A 22,510-nucleotide genomic window follows, 5' to 3' on the forward strand; every position below is an offset into this window, starting at 1 on the left:
TATGTTTATCCCTTCAGCCCTTTTGTGTTCCAAGTAACTGTCAGTGGTAACAATGACAGATACCTTGGTGACCTAAAGGAAATAATAAGGTATATTGCAAGACCTGGTGGAATCACCTTTTTCTTTTCACATAAATTTTCTGCCTAATATGTTTAGTGTTTACTCTAAGAGGCAAAATTATGTATTAAACTAGTTCACCTTTGGCTTTCTTGTGTCACCTGCCCATTCAAAAACAGTATATCCCAAGTGTATTAGAATCTTCAGCATGGCAAAACAAAACATTTTATTTATGCAAATAATTGATTGATTACCCTTTTCTTCTTCTTTATTTCCAAACAGAAATATTTATTTCCCATCTTTCATTTCACGTCAGACTCAAACTGAAGTTTTCACTGGTGACATTACCAGTTCATTATAAGGAACAAGACAAGTAGTTTCTCTGGGGAAATATCTGCGGCAAGGAGAGAGAATAAGGAATATTTTTCTAATTCAATATCATCTTCATTATATCTTTTATTCTCACTGGTCTCACAGAATCACATACATTTAATCAGTCTCTTCACATTGTTGCTACTAATGAAACTTAATCATATCACATCCATACGCTCTTCAAATAAAGAACCATAAGCACACCTTTCTTCAGCAGATTCAAAAGTAGGAGTTTGACTCTGATTCTGCACAAAACTTCAAGTGACCACAGAGAACTTAAATGAAATGGATGAAAATCTGGTTGCCAAGGCAGTTTATCCATCTATGATCTTCATAGAAGCAACTCCACGTGTTGATTCAATTTCTCTTCTGGAAAGCACAAGTATAGCTCATTCACTGAAAACTAGAGATGTGCAGTGCAGTGTAAATGCTAAAGCAAATTCTTTCAAGCCTTATTCACTTTTAATACTTTCTTTGTCAAAAGTTTTACTAATAGTGCATCTATGTGACTGTCTTACCATACATGGGCATTCAATGCCCAGTTTGTTCAGAAGTGGGCAACAACATCCAAAGAATATTTACTTTTCTTTAAATGTTAGATATACTTTTTATAGAACTACATACTAGAAAAAAAGTGACATTTTCATAAATATTCTGAGTTAAACTATGGAAGGCAAAGGTTGCACTAATATTATTTGCCATATACATTTGACAGAAGAAGTAGAAGGGAGGCATATCTGTTAGAGTGCAGGTAGCTTTTTAAAAATGTATCAAAGCTTCTGAGTTGTAAAATTGTTCTGTAACAGACATAGATAACACAGCATCTTAAGTGCATGTTGATTCTTGGATGCTCATGAAATACTGTACTTTTGCACTTGTATAGGACAAGAGAGTAGGACACTGAGCTAATAAATGGTGATCAGTCTTACTCAGAGACTTGCACTCATACAGACATGTTACTGTAGCACTCTACACATGACAATATACTTTAGGTTTTAATATATCTGTGATCTTTGAAGTATTTTAACCTATTGAGTCCAGAATAATAAGGATTTCCTGTTTATGGGATCTGAGCTGTATCGCAATCTGTGGACTTCTACCCATTTGTCATTGATGGAGATTTTGAGTTATCTTTTTGCCAGAGGCGAAACAGAGTCTAAGAAAACCTGCCTAACAACACTCTGAGGATTAAATAGCTTGTGCATTACAGTTTCTCTATTTTCTTTTTTATCTCCTCTGCCACCTAGACTCTCCAAGATGTTTCAGAAGAAGTAGGACTACCTATCAACTGATGGGTTCTGGTCTATCAGCTGGAAACAGGAGAAACATCTGTTCAACGTCCATAACAGATAAAACTCAAGCAGGACTTGGTTATTTACCACACATCCAGGTCTTGGTTAACATGATATCCTGATGGAATCAAAAGTCAATAGTTCTAACTCAGTGAAAGTTCATCTTCATTTGAATACAGCTTATATCAAGTATCCTTTCCCCCCCCCCCCCCCCCCCCCCATTTTGTTCAGTTTAACCACTGAATATTTCACGTACCCTTTCTAATGTGGACTGCCCATAAAGGGATTATAAATCAGCCCTCTATTTCACAGAATTTCTAAAACACCTTTATATATATACCTGACAGTACTGTGCTTTGGCTCATTAGCAGTTCTGAACATAGACAAGTTGCAACAACAAATTAAGAGGTTTGAATACTATAGGATGGTAAGGATGAGATACCTGTACATCACACTCTCTGGGACCTGAGAACTGTTATGTGTGGTAATTTCAATTCTGACAGATTGGGTACACTAAGAAGTTTAAGATAATATTTTTGCTTTATATATACCAAAGCTAAGAGTACATGCAACACAGGTGACATATAATTCAATTAGGTGTTCAAAATTAGAGCAACAGACAGTCAAGAAAATACATGCTGTTAAGCTTAATGTTACACTTAATATATATTAATAAAGGATAAAAAAAACCTTTCATCATTAATGTTTGTACAGATAATATTTTTAAGATGACAGATTAGAATAAAATATGTTTTGAAGAATGCTTTTTTTGTATGGACAGTCAATACTTATTATATACAAAAGAAATAGCATTCTGGCACTAGACATGTAGATGAGTTTAATTCAAGAACAGTGCTTTAATTTAAGTAATTTTGCCATGGCATCTGATTATTTTTATTTTGGCTTATCTCCCAGTGCCAAATGACTACTGTTGAAAGACAAGATTTATTTCATCAAAAAGCATGTAATGCTATAAGGATTTCAGATCTTATGGCCTGGAGTAACCAAAAAAATCATTTTGTATACTTCGGAATAACAGAAAATACACAATTATTAAATTTATCATTTCATCAAGTAGTGGAACCTCTTAATTTACCTAGAGAAATTTTGGGGAAATTACAGCGGAGAAAGACTGGCAAGTGAATTTGATAATAAAAAGTCTATTATGGCTGCGCTATTCATCCTGTGATATATATTCCTACTAGATATCAAATGTAAGAAAATCAAAGGAAAAGAGTGATAAGTTCCTTTTTTTTTTTTTAATTGTCTATTTTTTTTTAAGAAGAGACAACATATAATCAGAAGTACAATATTTTTTAACTGTGATTTCTAAGATTTGTAGTAAAAGTTTTACATGCTTTAGCAGGGGGGTTGAATTAGAAGTCACCAGAGGTCCTTTCCAACATCTGATTCTGTGATTCTGTTGATTAATCATATAAAAAGAATTGCAATGTACTTAAATTACACATTTGAGAATTCCTATCTCTAAGTTTTCTTAGTTTAAAAAAAAAAATAAAAATTGTGAGATGGAACTTGATTCTGTCAAAGAACTCTTGACATCAAAGGATAAATTAGAATTAGAGAGAAACAAATTGCATCACTTAAGGTAATGTATCAGATTCTCAGACAAATTATTTACTTGGTTTTGTAGTACTTAAAATTAGGGCTGTATTGTATCATTTACAAATATTCATAATTTGCCATTTGGGAAAAAAAAGTTGTAGCATAATGGGACAAAAGTAAGAAGTTGCAGTCTCAATAAATACTTAAACAGGATAGAAATTCTATACATTTGATTCTGTATTATCACTTTAGGCATTATCTTTGTTCAGAATTTACATGTACCTTATGTTGCAACTTACATTTGTAGTGTCTCATTTGTTTCCTGTAGAAGCGTCACCATGAGACATAAGGAGCACTTATACATGTGTTGCTTTTCATTTATACACTTACATTACTTTATATTCTCTCACAAAAAAAAAAAAAAAAAAAAAAAAAGAGTGGAGAGCATTCATCATTTATCCTAGCAACAGTCCTTCTGGATGCCTGAATAGGCAAGAACAATAAAACACATTGAGCATTGAGGCAAAGATCCTTCAGACAAGAAAGAGCAGATAGCAGTTAAAAAGAAATTAGAATGTATTAGTATAGAGAGATATTTAGAAATCTAACCTAATATAAATTTTTTAGAAAGATTTTTTAATTGTAATTCTATAATAAAACCAAAGATTATTTAGTTTAATTGCAATTTTCTTTTGAAAAGAAAAAAGACTTGTTATTTATTTTCTTGTTTATTATCTCTCAGTGATTGATTTCCACACTAAGAAGCACTCATTTGACATACAAAAGCTTTTTTCATAAATTCACTTTCCACATTCTGTCATATCTTCTGTTCAAAATGTTGTCATTATTTGTACGCATACAGAATAAAGGAAAAATGACAACACTTCAAAAATCTCATAAAACTCAGTCAAAAAAACTACTGCAATTTATCATTACTGTTTTTATACTCCCAACCTCAGCAGCCACTCCACTCCAGCTGTAGACGAGAGAAGTATCCTTCAGTGGGCAAATCAGTCAATGTTAAATTCCTAATCTAAGTCATAAACCTAGAAGAGACTTTTTCCCCCCCCCCCATCAGCTATAGCCTCAGGGGACGAGTTTCCTGACACCAACTTAGACAATGAAAATAATTCAAGTAAGCAACCTTGTTGATGTGAAATAAATGTTTAAACCTGGTTCACTATAAGCTTGTTTTTTTAAAAGTCAAAAGATTCACCATTAATTTCTGACAGATAAAAAGCCAGTATATTTTTGTGAGTTCATTGATCAAGAAAGTATTGTTATCATGGAGAGCAGTAAGTAAGCACAATATTTATACCACATTTTCTTTACATTTTAGCTCACCATCAGACTGGGAAACTGGTATCTAAAAAGGCCTTCCACTAACTTGCATGAAAGAGACTTCTCCCATTAAAAATAAAGGCTATTCAGAGTGAAAATGTTGTTATATGTGTTACATAAAAAGCAAATTAAAAAAAAAAAAATCAATATATTCTACTGCAGAACTGCTTGTAATTGAACTACTTCTTTTAATAGTCAGAAAGTATAGTTCTTCGAAAGGTAGGGTTATTATTTAACTTTTTTAAAAAATTTTCTTACAAGCAAGACTTATGAAAATAGCATTGAAGGCTACAGTGAATTTTCTCATCTAATTCTCAGATTTTTCTGGAGAGAATTGAAGTCTCAGGTACTGTCAGTAACTCCTATGTAAAATCTGTCTCAACCATTCCCTGGTCGAGTTACATAAAGGATAGATTAATCATCTAATTCTGAAATAAAAATATCTGAACAACAACAACAAAATCAAATTTCTATTCTATTTCTATTCTATTCCCTGCTGCATTTTAAAACATTTACCGTGCTTTTTGTTTACATATTTTCAGAGAATGGTTTATACAAACATATTTCATATCATAGTCCATTTCCCATAAAATATTACAATGAAACTTAAAGGTCTTCTGGAGTAAAAGGAAGCCTAAGAGGAAGGGTGGATTTCATTTAAACCGTAAGTGAATTAGGTTGCTGGTCTATAACGACAAGAAAGTTAAAAGTGAACTGAAAAGTAAGAAAAGCCCCAAGTTTTACATAAGACTGTACAGCTTATAAACAAAGCCATGGAAATTGTCTGACTCATGAAGAATAGAAAATAGTTCCATAGGAAATGCCAGACTGTCACTTAGAGGAGATGCCAGGAGAAGCAAAACACAGTTTAACACTGACAATAAAACTCCAAGAAACCAGATAGCAGAAGAGGAATATTTGATCTATACATCCACTCATAAGACTAAAATTGAGAGGTTCACAGAAGGGCTACAAAGCGCATAAAGGCTACAAGGTGCATGAGGAAGAATTGAACTGGGACTCAACCAGGCAAGAAACAAGAGAGGACAATACGAAAGAGATCCTTTTCAATTAGAGGTTGCAAGGAGAATGGCACTAGAGTCCAGCTCTCACTGGACAAGAATCAAGAAGAAGGTAGAAGCCAAGCTCAAATCCAACACTAGGAGGAAATTTCTCATGAAACTGTATGGCAAAAAATTGTCTGTATTGCAAGACACCCTGCATCTTACAGATTCAAGACTCAAGAAGAACGTCATTTATAAATACTGAATAGTTGAAGATAACATGTAGTTCAGCAGAGCAGAGGAATATTAAGGGAAGTTTTCCTGCCTAATAACATTTTTCCCAACCACTGTTACAAACAGGATAAGAGTGAAACAATCTTTTGGTACTACTTAGTACAGCTGTTTATCCAACTGCAATTCCTGGAGCATTTTATTCACAGTTAAGTACTCATCTGTCACTGCTCGCTGGCCTCACATGTTATTTTATCTCTTTCTACAGTAGACAAAGCTCAAACTTTACTGAATAAAAATGTCTACCTCTCAAGCTTAAGTTCTAACGTGCATGCAAATGTGCATGTAAATATACATACAGATACTTTGTTACAGTGAACAAAGAACTGATCCCACTGGAAAAGCATATGCCCAGGTAGGGAAGGAAAGAAGCTGATGTCTCATTGGTACATGCTTTTTATTTATTTATTTATTTTTAAACATAGACTTGCTCTGTCAAAATTTTGATCTGTTTCCATTCCTCTGAACCTTACCCCATGAGAGCAAACTGGATATAAAATACAATTGCTCAGAAATAAGTGTCACTTTTATTTGTACCAATAGGAATTTATTACAGATAGGTAAAACAAAACCACAATATAAAACAAAATTTGCGTTCTTGTCTTCACTCTTCCTGGCCTATCTATCCTACACCTGCTCTAACAAAATCAGTATATCATTACACTTATCAGTCATTCCACAGAATAATTCTGTTCTTTGGAGAACGTAGAGGAAATTCTGTCCCCTGTAGCTATTTGAATCTCAGGAAAGTTACCATAACGTGTTACAAAAAATATTTTGTTAATCTCCATACTAACATATTAGTTCTACGCTGCAGCATTTGTCTCTGATTTTAGCAGTAAATATCAGAAACAGCAATACAACAGTAACCACGTCTGAGATTAAATCTTCAGGGGTTTTAGCAACTTTTAAAAAAAGTCACCAAAACAGACAGAAAGCATTTCTTCTAGGCTCTATTTTTCATATATTCAGGTAAAGACTAATTGCTGTGCTGTTGTTTGTAATGACACTAAATGGTGACATCCAGTGTTACTATGACTGTCAGCTAGAATAGGAGGATTAAAACAATCTGACTAGAGAACTGCCAGCTGCAGATAAACAGATATCTGCCTATTTCACCTGATTTGTATTACCAAAAAGTCTTTTATGTAAGCCTTTCCTCACTGCATATTTTTCTGGTGTCTTTCCACTTTTTATGTTTGCAGCAGCAAAGAATATTCATTACTCTGCCTGAGAGACTTGGGAATTGTACTAGTATCTCCTGAGTAACTGTCCTCATTATTTCAGTTACTCAACCATAAAAAGAGAAAAGTAGGGAAAAATCAAATGAAACCTTCTTAAATCCAACTTCACAGCTAACAGATAGGCTGCTGAGCTAGCAAAGATCCCATTGATCCACAACACAACTGCAGATATTTCTTGCTAAGTGCCTCATCCACCTAAACTACCAAACCACAAAACCCCTGGCACAAGAACCATTGTAGCATTCCACATCACGTAGTGACTAAACTCCCCTCTAGTTTGGCTTCATCAATATTATTTTACTTACATATTAGATTTCCTGTACAGAACATTACCTCTATAGTCGTGGAAAGATGAGACATCATACAACAAAACTGGAGTGGTCAATAAAAACAAGGTAATTTGGTGATCAAAACCTTACCTCCACCCTCAAATCACTCATTTCCTATTCTTTGTAGCCTTCCTTCTTTCTGTTGCTTCCTCTACCAAGAATAATTCTCACATTTCTTACTTGTCTCAGATTTTTCCTAAGACTTTTCTCATTGGCATCCTCAGATCTCCCTTTCATTTCAGGAGATAACCACCTGAGATTTATATTTAGTGAGACATTAGTATCCTTCTGCATTTTCCAGGAGAGTAAATATTTCTACCATAAGCAGTAAGTAGCCTATCACTAGGCTGATCATCTACATGTCCTCAAGTGTGTATGGTTTGATCATTTCAAAACAGTTGGCAGTAGTTTAACATCTGTTCCCATGGAAAACATCTGCTTTTCCTCAAATTCAAGAGAAACTGGTATAACAGTGTAAACGAGAGGAGTAAGAGGGGGCACAATAGTATTAACTGAGCTAATAATGCCATACATAAAAACAATGCAATATGACTTCTTGCACTAAGATATTAATGGAGGAAATTCCTTCCATGCTACTACAGCAGGGTAAATGCATCAACATAATTCTGCTGCCATACAATCACCTACAGAAATAACTGCAGAGAATTACTTCTCCAAACCTGCTAACCACTCAGTACTACAAAAGTCCTGTGTTTTCACCCTTTTCAGATTCCAGTTGTCTTGAATGCTGTTCTGCAGATGACTTATTCTCTCTCTCTGTAACACACTCTTTTATTTATATGCAAAAGGCCTTATTACAACAACTTGGAACAAAGCCTAATTTTGTAAAGTTGTTGATTTAAAGGATTTGCATTTCTAAACATTCTGCATGCATTTTAATGCACTTAAATAAGAAAAACATCTGTGCATTTTTTTATTTGAAACTATGCACAGCAAACAATCATTACAATTATAAGTAGCATACCATTAAGCATATGGATAAATGACAACACATTTGCTTATTTCAAGATCAATCTACTTGAAAGTGCTGTTTTTTAATGTTAAAATTCATAAATCAAAGTTTAATAATAATAATAAAATCTACCCATACATTGCTTCTGCTTTGCCTCAGGAAAAAAAATACATGACTATTTTGTCTAGAGGTTTAGAGTTGTGCATAAAGTTAGTTTTTTGGCACAGTTCAATATCCCACTTGGCCTCTTGCTCAAGTAAACGTTTGTTAAATTGTGACAATCTCAGACATTGTGCCTGGAAAATATTTACTACTTCTACATAAACTTCACGTACCCCATCTGAACTGTAGTATTGCCAGCCTGTCACAAAATGTCAGTCCCCAAATGAAAGATGTTGTATCAATATATGCAATAAAAAACAGCCTTTGTTCTCCATTTGTATCATCTGTCAGAGGAGATAACTGCACAGGTGATGCAAATAGAGGAAGTGCTTTGCATGCTTAGGATTTAAAATCTGATGTGGTGAAGGGCAGTTGTGGTTCTCCATTAGCCCAAGGAACAGAGACAGCCGTAGGCACAAGTAGACCTTTCCTCATGAGGGTTTTTTTTTGTAGAGAGAGTAAGAGAAAACGTTGTTGTTTTTTTTTCCTCCTACCAATACATGAGTTCACATGAGGGCCAGTCATGTGAATCATTAAAACAAGCTGACACTACTTTTTTCCCCTCTTCCTTATGTTCTCTGTTCCACTGGAAGACTTCCTGTCTTTCAGTATTGCTCTCAACACTCTTTCAAACTTAGCAAGCTTTCTGGGAAATGCATTTTTCATTTGCACCAGCATGAAGACAAAACACTGTCTAAATCTGTCTTTCCTTTCCTCAGAAAACACACTTATTTGCAACAGTAATCACTGTAAAACACCAGAGAAGCCAGCTTCAGCCTTCCCCAACGCCACCAGATTAGAATTCTTTCTTGGTGTGGAAATGATGAGTTTAAACTCCAATCAGATCCACCAGACATATAAACTTGAATAAAACTCTGCTGTGATACTCCATTAGAGATCTAATTTACTATGACATACAAAAGAACAGGAAACTTTCACAATATTTGGCTTATTTTTACTGTTATCTTGTTACTTTAACCTGCTGTATCCTGACAATAGTTCTATGAAGCATTTCACTGCTTACCAACTACAAAATCATTCAGAATACTGCATACACAAACAACATCAGATGAAATATCTTTCCTGATCTTTCCAGCAAAAATAACAGGGGAAACATCCGAGCAATTGTCTGCCTTATCATTATCTTCATCATCTTTTCTGATCCCCACATCTGATTTTTTCATTTCGTCTTTCTTCAGTGAATTTTCAGTTTTGTCGCATAAAAAGTCATGGATATAGGTCTAATTTTAGTCCTATTGGCATATAGTTATTTTTATTGTATTTAGTATCTTCAAGTTCTTTTAATTATTTATGTCTTCTACTGTTGTTGCTTACACTTCTCACATAGTTGTTGACTTTAATTCTTGTGTAAACAGGCCTAGTGATTTTATACTATGATTAGTCAGGAACATTGGATATTTATATAAACTAGGATATTCATTTCTGAGTCCTTCATATTTTACTCAAGTTTATTTCAGTCCACTGGGAAATGTCAGGTGCTTTTTGATCTTACATAAAACAATACTAATAATGTCCTGAATCCAAGATGCGATGTAGAGGCCACATCTCTTCCATTCCAATTTTATTCTCTTGGTAGGTACTTATCATTTCACTTTCTACTAAATATAATTTAAATTTTACTTCAGCATTTATTTTTTCATCATCTCCAAGAGTGACATATAGCACAAATATCCCTTTGGATGAGCCACAGGGCAAATGTACCCATTGAGATTGCTCAGTGACACAAGCCCAATTTTCTAGCCCAGGATGCTGCAAACAGGAGATACAAGAAACACAGTAATGCTCCAGCAATTTCTGTTCTGACTTCTGTGCCACAGGCATTATTATGGGGGACTCAGAGCCAACAATACACTTCACATCCAGAATTAAGGACTCCTTTACACAGCTAGAATAAAAGGATTCTAAATAAATGATGGATCAGATCTCCAGGGGAGATTTTATGTAAGCTGTAAATTACAACAGTTTAGAATCCTTCAGACTAATCTCTGATTTTGGCCATTAGTCTTTCTCTGTGCTAATGCAAACCGTAATAGATTTGTTCACTTTATTATTTTAATTATACACATCTAATGAAAATCACTAGGGTTTGTCTCCCTCTTGTATTCTGTCTTTCTGAAATATTGTATGACCTGAGCTTACAACACCAATGATGGATCTTTAATGGTCCATAGGCAATGAGCCTTATAACTTCTCCTTACCAAATAAGCTTTCATTTCAGATAATTTTATTACTTCTTAGCAGTATAAACACAAGCATGTCTCTTTTTTTTTTTTTTTTTGTTTAGGAATTTTTCCATTTCTTGTGTTTATCCATCCTTCCATTTTCCATCTAGTGATTTATGCAATTATAAGAGGCTTTTAAATCTAAATAATACCCTATTCTTAACCAGGACGAATAAGTAAACAGGTCAGCAAGCTGACTGATGCAAGGTGTTCAAAAGCATGTGATAAGTGGATGATGTTTTGCAATGCTTAAAAATATCTTGCATTGAAATAAAAATGTCTGCATCTGTTCTTAGTGGATGTAAGGATCTATCAGCTCCAAGGGAAGAAACAGATCCTTTATTTGCCTCTGGGCTGAGAGTTTCTAAAAGACTTTCCTCTGCACAGCTCAGCCTGGGAAAGGTAACTCCCTACGTGTCTCCTCCTTATGGTTAGTAGCCTACTATTACCATTCAGAGCATGTGCTAGGACCACAGGTCTTGGATGTTTGCTTCACTATGTCAACTCCCATTATCAGGAGGAAAAAAATGATTGAGGACAGGCAGAGCTAAGAATTAACAGGCAGAGGGCTTCTGCTGATCCCAAGGCTGAACTGGGTAGAGAGAATGGAACGCTATCAAGTATTTCATAGCTACTAGATATGTTGAATATTCATCAAGGAAACACTGTCTTGGCCCACAGTGAATTATAGGGATGGATACAACTATGTTATTCATGCAGTTCGTCTCAAGCTGTTTATGATGCCAGATATTGGATCCAGGCACTGAGGTAGAACATCAGTGCTCCTGACTGCCCTTACCTAGTAACCTTCCACATATTTGCTCATATTCTTCAACAGTGAGTGGGAATTGCCACTGACTATGCAAACTAGTAAGATGGTGAAAGAAGAGCACAAAGATATAGGAAACAATGCACTCTGTAAGTTCTTGTGGCAAATTTTGCTTTCTGGATTGGAGAATTTTTTCTATCATAGCCACATAAACTAAAGACACTCACGTAAAATTGAGTCTTATCTACAACATAGTATCTCATTTACCATAGGATGTTGACCTGCACAGTTAACTTCTCCCATAGTCAGCTGTAGTACAGTCAAAATCTATTATCAATGCCCATGGAATTTACCCTAGAAATTTTACTGGCAGATATTCAGTATGTTCCTATGCTGTCATGCAAAAGCATTACAGGGTGTACTAATAGGATAGAGAAGCTGAAAACCAGATACTCAAAGTTCTGTAAGCAGATAAAATTCCATTGCTCAAAAATTATAGAAACAGGCTTCACTGAATATATATGCCCAGAGAATCCTAAGAAAATACACAGAAACATTTGCATAGAAAGATGTCTTCTCAATGGAAAAGAGCAGTACTGAATTTCCTTAGCACTAATATTTTCATATACAGAAAAAAAAAAAGAGTAACTCAAAAGTAGAAATATTGCTGACTTGTTATTGTGATGTGCAAGGTATCTCCTGCTAGTTAGGAAACTAAAAAAAAAAAACAAAAAAAAGCAAAAAAAAAAAAAAAACACACACAAGCAGAAATATCTCGATAGTTTGACACGCTGCTTCTGCCAGTAACCTCTCAGAGATTTCATTGTAGTGAAGAAAGTGTCACACCAAGATCTCATTTTAGTCTACCTGTCAGAGAAAAAGAGCTACTGTGTTTTACTACCTTTGCAAAAAATGAAGAAAAAGACCTGTTAATAAGACCCAACCAGGAGGACAGTAAAATGTCATTACTTACCTTGTCTCACTAGGCAAGTTCACTGGAGTTAAAATTCACTCTGATGTAAGTTTTTGGTTTTTTCCCTGAATACTATTAATTACTGTCTACTGCTGAATATTACCGCTTAATAAACAAGCATTGTAAACAAGAAACTAGTTTTTTTTACACAAAGTAAATGAAAACATCCCTGGAGATGTTTCATCAATCCAGACAGCTTCTAAGTAAAGTTCACACATTGTTTTAACAGGTTAGATGAGAACATATTTCCTGCTATCTCCAATATGATCATTATCTCTCCATTCAACATGACTTCAGAAATACATACTCAACTAACTGATTTGTTTCATCATTTGAATTCAGAGTCATCTCTCCTGATAGATTCCTACAATTTGTATGGGTAAGAATCAGCTACCAGCCATCAGCCATCTCAACCTCAGTCTATCCAACATCTTCATAAAAGGAAACCTGAGATTTTTACTTTGTGCTGGATCCACTATGCAAAGTAAGCATACAGCTGAATATATCCCTTATACTGAAAACACTGCAGTTATATTTTTATTGTAGATTCCCTATTGATTTTTATATACTGTATCAGAAATAACTGGGTATTGGTAGAATGCTAAAGAAATAGCTCAAGATTAAACAAATATATATATGGCTGATATATATATATAAACATATATATATATGGCTGATTACTCAGGATTTCCTCATCAAAGTTAGAAATATCCAAGAAAAATCCACTATGCCATCAGCAAATGACCACACGTATCTCATCATCTCTTAATTGTACCACATGGTTCCACATAGGCAACAGCCACTGCTCATACAATAGGATTAAAGTATACATTGCTTGTACTGATGACTTGGATCAGCATCTAACCCAAAGCAGGTTCAACTCCAAATTAGATTAAAACTTAATTCACTGATATCCAACAAATCAAGAAGTTCAAGACATCTTAAGAATTTACCCAAAACTTATGTACTGATAGAAGGCCACCATATGCTAGTTAGACTGACTAGAGGCTGATGAACAGTAAGACTCACTGGTGAAGTAGCAATTCCAGAACTATAGAGTTACTTCATGGTGATACTTGAAACAAGACAAATTGGACCCCATAATCAGTTAAAGCTGTCAATTGTTCTTCAGCCTTCAAGGAAACTTCAAGGAAAGAAATTCTGAGGATGGTATAAATCCCTGAGTCTGGTATTGAACATCAAAACAAATACTGTGGGAACAGTGCAGGAGAGCTGAAGAAGGAAAAAATCACATCACCCTGTTGGTGGGTCGGCCAGCTGCCTCAGAAGACACCAACTTCCTAAGTTGCCTCAGTCCTCTAGCGCTAGACCCTGCAAGACCCAGGCTGTCCTGCCCCCAGAATTGACTACCAAAGGAGAAGAAATCACAGGAAAAAAAAAATGTTACCTGAGGGAAAGGAAGTCATTTTCAAAGTTAGGATTTCAGGCAGCCAAATCAGTCTAATGAGAAAGTATCTGGTGTGTTCTGTGTTTCACCTTAGTATTTGTTGCCTATGGTGCTCCATAACTGTAATATGCCCAAAGCCAAAAAACATTGGCCATTTCAGCATCTTCAGCATATAATGATTTTTTATTTTGTTTACAGTTGTGGAAAAAAAGCTGTACCGAAGCCGGATTTTGAATGCATAGCTGCATCTCAATCCCTTCTCATTCATAATTTATGTTAAACTATCATAATGCACGGTAACAATGGTCTTGATGTATCTTATTTCTTACAACAAGTCAATGTGCATTTTCTATATTCAAATACACAGCTGTGTAGCAGATTTCTTTTATTCAGTAATCACAAATGTGATTTCAAAGTGGCTTTGATTCTCATTTGCCTCAACAATTTCAAACCCCAAAATCAAGTTTCGAGAAACACAAGTAACTGTGAGTCTCTAAGACCATCACAAGGCCTACTACACGGTAGGCGTTTTTCCTAGAGAGAAATAAAAATTAGAGACTCCTACAATGAGAAGACACATGTATGACTGACTGGGGTTTAATTTATCTGCATCTTAGCCATCACCTTAACAACCTTTCTAAAACATCAGCATTTCATTTCAAGAAAGAAAAAAATTAGCATAAAAATGCAAATTGCTCTTCTCTTGTAGTTTCCTAACAGCCAAGTACACTTAGTTATCTAAACCATCAATTTACAAACTACATAAATTACCAAAGTTTCAGTCCACAGATAGTATCAGTTCACTTAAAGTAAGATTCAGAATCAAGAATCACAGAATGGCGGGGTTGGAAGGGACCTCAAGGATCATGAATCTCCAACCCCCTGCCACACATAGGGCCACCAACCTCCACATTTAATACTAGACCAAGGCTGCCCAGGGGCCCATCCAGCCTGGCCTTGAACACCTCCAGGGACAGGACATCCACAACCTCTCCAGGCAGCCTGTTCCAGCACCTCACCACTCTTTCTGTAAAGAACTTCCCCCTGACATCCAACCTAAATATCCCCCCCCCCCCCCCAACTTAAAACCATTTCCACTTGTCCTGTAGTTACCAACCCTTTTGAAGAGTTGATCCCTGTCCTACTTGTAGGCTTCCTTTAGGTATTGAAAGGCTGCAATTAAGTCACCCAGCAATAACCCCAGAGCATAAACCTCAGATTATAAAGAAAGTTGATCTGCAAAATCATTCCTGTGCTACATCTGCATTCAAAGCATTTTTAGCATCAGCGTGCACTGTTGTGAGATTAAAGTAAGCAGTATCTTCAGGATAGAATAAAAATGCACAAAAAGATTTCAGATTTGCACACTGCACACAGTACTTGTAACTGCATTCATATAACATCCCCTGCTACATAGTACCAGGAGACGAGCAGGCCTGAAACTGTTTCAGAAATAATAATAGTGTAAGCTGCTGCCCTGAGAAATGGTTAATGAAAACATCTGATCTCTATTTTCTGCATATTACATACTGTTCCTTATTCTATCACCAATGGAGATAGCCTGTTTTCTCTCTTACCTGAGATTTTCAATCTTTCTTCACACAGAGAAACTTCTCACATTTTCTATTCCTTCCATTCCTGTTTTTGTTTTGTGGGTTTTTTTTTTGTTTTTTTTTTGTTCTCTTGGTTTCCTTTCTGTATAAGGACTATTACAGAAGGGAGCAGGCACAGGAGGGCATAGTATTGATCTGATCACAGCCTAGTGGTTTGAACCTGATCTGTTGCTTTATGTTGTGGGCTACTGTTGTCCTCCACTTTCATCTGATTGCCTTGCCTAACCCAGAGCACCCAAAAGAGCTCTTTTAAGGGAAGTTTGGACAACGTGCATGAAATAGAATCTGTCCAGCCCCTCTGGATAACCCTCACCCTTTGTTCATTCCAAAGCAGCAGACAAAGGAAGAACTCTCTTTCCTTTGTAACTCACCACACAGCACATGGATTGAAAAAAGGAGGCTCTTGTTTGCCAAGTAGGCTTTAGGCTGTGTTAGCTCTCTAGAAAACAGAATCTCTACACAGCCTTGTGCAGTGCATGAGCTTATACAAGGTGTGTGCATCTAGCGCAGAAGTGCCATCCTCTAAACACAGACAACTAAGACCAAAGTGTGGGGATTTTTTTTTGTTGTTGTTTGTTTTCAATAAAGTCATTATTTATGTAACTAAATTAGTGGCTTAGGAACTTCATTTTATCCAACCATCTTTTATTTCAAACTTTGTATCCTGTAGTCCTGTATAATGATGGATGTTAAATTCCTTAATTCTTACTCTCTCTTTCTTTGTGAATTGTTTGTTTGCACTTCTGAGACACACAACAAGGCTCCGGATAAACTTTCAAAATATAAAGGAGAGTAAGTTTAATTACCTTTATGTGGAGTTCAACATTCAAGATAACCTCCCTCAGTAGGTATGACAAATTATCTATTGGTAATGCTAGTGCACTGATAATTTATTACCTGCATATCTTTGATGTAGAAAATAAAAAATGCATTTTAGGCAACTGTAGTAATCTATTGCCTAATGATGATTTCTGTTTCTGTGATTTAGATATCTACCGGTGCATCACAAAGAAAGAGAGAAAGAAAGGAAAAGAAGAAAGAAAAAAATCATTTCAAGTTGCATTTCCTGGAGTGTATAAGAAGGCATCATGTTTTACCTGGCACACATAAAGGAATGTGTGTAATTATGCTGCGATTCAAACAACTGTAGGACACAATTAGTGATGTACTTCATTTTTATCCATTTTGAAGAAGCTTACAAATGTTGACACAGTGTATTTCAAGAGGGTTCTCAGCTGTAAAATGAGAGGTGATGATTATGTTCACACATTCCAGTACACAAAGCTGGGACCTTTGCATGTGGATTCTGATTTAGCATGGATGGAAAACACTCATTTTGGGACTAACCAGATAGATTAAGCAGTAATAAATAACATTTAGTATGGAGGGGAAAAAAAAGCACATTAGTTTTTTCTAGGCCACTTATTCTGCTCTTACAAATAGAACAATGTGAGCACAAATACAAGTTTGATGTCATGCTTATCGATATCATTCTAAACATGACAGTAGTACCTAGAGACTCTAGCTAAGAGGAGGGAACGTTGTACTCTGATTTGGCACAAATACTGCAAGATAGACCTAAACATGAAAAATGAAAAGGAAAAAAATACAGTTTTCTGTCTGCTCTAAACTGGTCATTTAGGAAGTCGGTCCTGATGAATCAAATCTAAACAAAGCCTTTGATCTTAAAAGCTGTTTTCATATTTTGTTGAACAGAAAAATAAATGAATTTTGAAACCAAAGAGATGAGGCTATATAGATGCATTGGCAGCAAATCTTTTCAATGGATCCTCAGCCATCAAGATAAACGGAATATTTGAAATGACTATATAGAAGATCATTGATTGATTGTTGTTTCAGGCTCAGAATTTGCACTGCACTTCATTCCCTACTGATAAACACCCCTCCTCTGAGACACAAAGCTGGGTACTTTGTGACTCCAGCTGCCTTCCTTGAAATTAGATACACTGTTAGGGAGCAGAGTACTGCTCAGAAGCTGTCAAGAAATTGAAACTACACACAGAACAGTTGGATTACCATCTTTTTTTGTGCTATGACTTCTCTTTGTTAATAAATTGTTTCAACCAGAAGAACTACAGAGATGAGCATATAAAGTGATGAAACAATGTACATCAAGTTCAGATAGTGAGTTTCTGTAGCATGGCTACAAGTAAAAATAGTGAAAATGTAACGAGGATAGAAAAAGCTTAGGGAGGCATATGAGAAGAGGAAGATTTACACTCTACTCCGTAAGTTTAGGAATTATTTTGTTCACGTGTTTTCTATTGCTGATGATGCATTTCCACTCTCTACATGACACCTTTTATCTTTCTTTTGTATTTAACAGGAAAACACAATATTTCTTGCTCTCAGGTTGTATGAAAGGAGGGAGAAGCATTGGAGAGCAAGTTGTTAACATCCTGTAACAATGTTTGTTTTTTTTTTTTTTTGTAAAGTGATTTCTCACTACTTCAAATTTGGATGTAATGGAAGAGAATGGGAATTGTTGCCATGGTTTTTTATAGATATTACTTATGCTGCAATTTGAACTCAGAAACCTATGAATATTAAATAAGAGTTTAGAGACTTAGTATTTAAGAATGGTGAGGAGAAAAATCCAGTGACTATTTAGTATATCCTTGTTGCTGTCTATAGTGGTAATATTTGATGCATGAATTGGTAAGGGATCAATCTTTTTCCTAACTTTGAAAAAAGAATATTTGATTATTAATGGTAGGTTTCATTCCAGCACTGTCATACTGAGTCAAAAACATAACAAACATCTACTTTGTCAAAAACATGTCAGCAAGTTTAATGAGCATGTACATATGTACTGAAAGCATTGTTACTGACTCAAATAAGGAAGAGGAAGTCTATTTTTAAGCTAACTTTAAACAGACATTCTCTCAGAAACTGTTGCTGTACATTGAAAAAGGGTGTATATAAAGTATAAGAATGTACTGTGCTCCACTAGACATTCAAAAGAAACCCATTGTGGAAAACTCAGAACTGACTTGTGCCATTTTTTTCTCCTCACTGTAATGTTTCTCATTTTGCCACAAGTTGTGTTTCATGTCTCTGCCAAAGGCCCTTATTAAGATTATTTAATAGGAAGCATATTTTGCTCTCTCTAAATATGGGAGGTACAAGAACACTCTGCTTACAAAAAAGACAGGATTAATATTTTGTTATGAACATATCTGTGATATTCCCATAGCAATTCAGCTCCATGACAAAGACAGAAGAAGTAGTAGACTGGACAGAAAAAATGCCTAAATAAAGGACATTCAAAATTAAATTAAGACCTTTGTACTAGACAAAGACTTGATTGACAACATGAAGCGTTGTCACTGTAATTGAAGAGGCTTAGGTTACAATCAATGATTGAACTTTCAAGTGTTAATCAGAGTTACACTGTTGATCAATTTTGAACAGTTTTAAGTGTGCTTATCAAATTATCAGGACTGGGAACTAGTAAAGCATTAAAATAATGAGTTCCAAAAGAAACAATGGGCATAGATCAGAACTGAAGGGGGAGAGAAGAAAAATAGAAAACATGAATTTCAAATAAAAAAATATTTCTCAGGTGGGGGAAAAGTAAATTCACCACTGCTTGAACACAGACATTAAATAAAACTTAATTAGAAGAAATAAAAGTTATTTTGTTCAAATGACTTTTCTGCAACAGAAGAGTGGTGATGGGAATTATTTGTGGTGAATAATGCATTCAAAATTAACAAATGTTTCTAGCTGAACATAAATTAACCAAGGAGTACACATATTTACAGTTTTTATGTAGGCATTTTTAGAATCAAGTCAACCTTTGAAGCACAGTAGCATAACCTCCTGTGACTTCTTCTGATGCCATTACTCTAATTCATTGTTCCTGTTGGCAAATGGTATACTTCCACATTAGTTTCCCCATGCAAAGAAGGTTCAAGAACTGTCCCAGAAAATTTTATCATTATTTTTCATTATTGTAGAAACTGTCATACTGTCTTCTATATAAAAACAAACAAACAAACTCAAAAACCCATGTATGTTGAACAAATGTCAATCAGAAAGGAAAATGCAAGTAATAAATAGTAATAAACACTTAGTAGAACTTAAACTGGAACTACCGAAATGGTGAATGTATAAAGTAGGACATATTTGGTCAAACTGGTGCTGAGTGTAGTGGATGTACATAATGCCCTGACTGATGCTGTCCTTTGAAATAAGAAGATGCTGTTAACACAGTAATCCATAATTAGCATCAGGTCTAGATTCCAGCACAGACCTTGAGCACCTAAAAACTGGAGAGTAAATAACACCCACATCTGTCATAGCTAACAGAAGGCAACAACAGCTTTGAGGAAAAGACTTTGGAAATTCTGAGGAGCATTATCATTCCAGATGAATGACACCATCCTATAACAACTTGTTTTACAGAGCACTAGGTCAGCTGTTTGAAAACACCTATTACACTTTGGGTACCTTTTATATTTGTGAAGTTCTGATTAGAAAGAAGAGGAGAAATAGTATTGAACAAGTTACACTTTCTAGACTTCTTATTGTTGTGCTTCTAAACCACTGACTGCATACACACATCACCCTTGCTTTACCTTGTTGAAATGCAAACAGTGTCCAAACCACTTAGTGTTACTTGCACTTTCAACTCCAGTTTTTTTCCGTTCTGGCCTTAAAGGATGAAACTGTTCGTGGAAATTACAGAGCCTCTCGTACATGCATCAGGTATTCTCTGGCTTCTGTAGAATCATCCCTGACCTATATTCCATTACTTTCTCCACCTGCACTTTTAATTTAGTTCTTATTTACAAGATGCCTTATATATATTGTTTTGAAACACTTCACATATTGGCCCTTTGCTACTGACTTTTCCAGCTATTATTTTGAGGCATCCCTACATATTATTACTAAAAATCATGATTTGTAGCTTAGTGATTGTCCCATTCTGCATTTGCTTTCAACCAATCACAATCTCTTAACCAGCAGAAGAAAGTACACAGCTATGCAATCTCCAAAGTTTGAGATATAAGCCACAACAGAAATCATTCTTCTTATGGCCTTTTTGGAAAAAATTAAAAATAAAAAAATTAAAAATAAAAAAATTAAAAATAAAAAAATTAAAAATAAAAAAATTAAAAATAAAAAAATTAAAAATAAAAAAATTAAAAATAAAAAAATTAAAAATAACAAACAAACAAACAACAAAAACATAGCTTGATCAAAAGGAATACAATCATTAAGCAAAGTGTTCAGGCATACCTCTGAAAGTACAAAATGTTCTGAAGCATCACCAGACAGAAATTAATACTTAATGCTTACTAAATACGGAATGCCAAAAAAAAAAAAAAAAAAAAAACTCAGCTGTTGAAAACCAGTATTATTCCATTGAAGACTTCATTAATTTACATTGGCAGGATGGATTGATCAATAAATCAATAGACAAATCAGATAAGATGAGAGACACAACATTCAAGTGACAACACTGTAAGTTTAGGCAAAATAAAGAATTTGAAGAAACAAGGCCTTTATTTGAAAAACTGAAGGATTTCATTCAGAAAATGATGAAGAGGCAGGAACACATGCTTTCAACATTATTTGAAATGGACTCAAACTTGATGAAACTTTAGAACTTGAAAATAGAAAAGTATACTTTCCCTCATGACTCCCTTCAGTGCAACTGGAGGAAGGAAAATTGCCAGGTAACTTTTATAAACAAATTATTGCATATTTTTTTTAATCACAATCTCAGTTGAGATAATATATTTGTACATATACATACACACACACATACATGTCTTCTTAAGGACTTTTTTAAAATTCAAAACACAAGGGAGACCATGAATTTAAATAAGTATAAGAAATTCTAAGCGCAATTGCTAGCATTCATGGAAATGGTGTAACTATATTTGCAAGAGTAAAGCACTATCACACACCCTTATAACAACTATCTACACAAAGCTTCTTGTAAAGATTTACTTAGAAAGGAGTATGAAAAGTTAAAATATTGAGTGCTCTGCTCCCATGAGTACCTAGTCAGCTCCTTTCCATCTTAGCTTTAATTCAAGCAGTCAGCATGTCAAATATTCCTTAAAGTATTTGTACAGCTATGTTTATCCAAAACATGAGAAGTTTGTTTGTCATCAGCATATTTTTTCAGACATTTTCAGGGATCACTGAAATACTGAGGAATTTTTAGTTGTGTGCATGCATATGTATTTGTAGCACAGATGTGGGGATAGTTACACAAGTAGTTTTCTGGTCTAAATTTGAAGAACTTGACAGGCAGCGTACTTGAAATAAATCCTAGCTATTCCATTTGCTGCTATCAAGAAACATTCCTAAAAGGCTGCTACAATAAGATGGACTGTGCTGCATTTCTTATTCTTTGAATTTAAATCATTAAGGATATTTTTTAGCATATCTTCCCTGCATAATCCATGAATATACAGATGTTACAATTGTGAAATATAAGAGAGTTTAGCTAACCAGGTTATTACACCAAAGAAAGAATAGATAGAGCACTTACCCTTGTCCTGGGCTCGCTGTAAAACTCCAAAGGAGGGATCTCCAGAAGATCCTTCCCCACTGGTAGTCAGCTCTTAAATGGGTGTAGGAGAGGTGGAGCCAAGTTCCACTCCTTCCAGCAGCACAGGTGAATTGCCTTCACCTGTGCTCCCAAGGCTGACTCATTGTTCACCTCAGGTGATCAGTCAGAGGTTCAGGCCATGATTCAGCAGTTCCCATACACTTCCCACAATACTGAAAATATGGATTTATGTGTATATCTATAATCTCTATATTTTATATTATACATTGTCTATCTATACCTATTTAACTGTATACAGAATGTATGAGATTATATATAGG

The 22,510-nt window shown here is 35.0% G+C and overlaps 1 long non-coding RNA gene across 3 annotated transcripts; it reads right to left on the reverse strand.

Moving 5' to 3' along the window:
* Window positions 1-318: 318 nt before the first annotated feature.
* LOC125690700 (uncharacterized) lies at window positions 319-22,204 on the reverse strand. Of its 3 annotated transcripts, XR_007375750.1 has the most exons (3): window positions 22,170-22,204; window positions 634-798; window positions 319-451 (listed from the first exon to the last, which is right to left on the reverse strand). It is a non-coding gene; the product is annotated as an uncharacterized LOC125690700 (long non-coding RNA). The 3 variants fall into 3 exon arrangements; XR_007375748.1 differs by lacking the exon at window positions 319-451 and having other exon boundaries at window positions 496-798; XR_007375749.1 differs by lacking the exon at window positions 319-451 and having other exon boundaries at window positions 496-832; window positions 22,170-22,201.
* Between the last annotated feature and the right edge of the window lie 306 nt (window positions 22,205-22,510).

The sequence above is a fragment of the Lagopus muta genome, chromosome 3 (assembly GCF_023343835.1).
Source record: "Lagopus muta isolate bLagMut1 chromosome 3, bLagMut1 primary, whole genome shotgun sequence".
Classification (NCBI taxonomy): Eukaryota; Metazoa; Chordata; class Aves; order Galliformes; family Phasianidae; genus Lagopus; species Lagopus muta.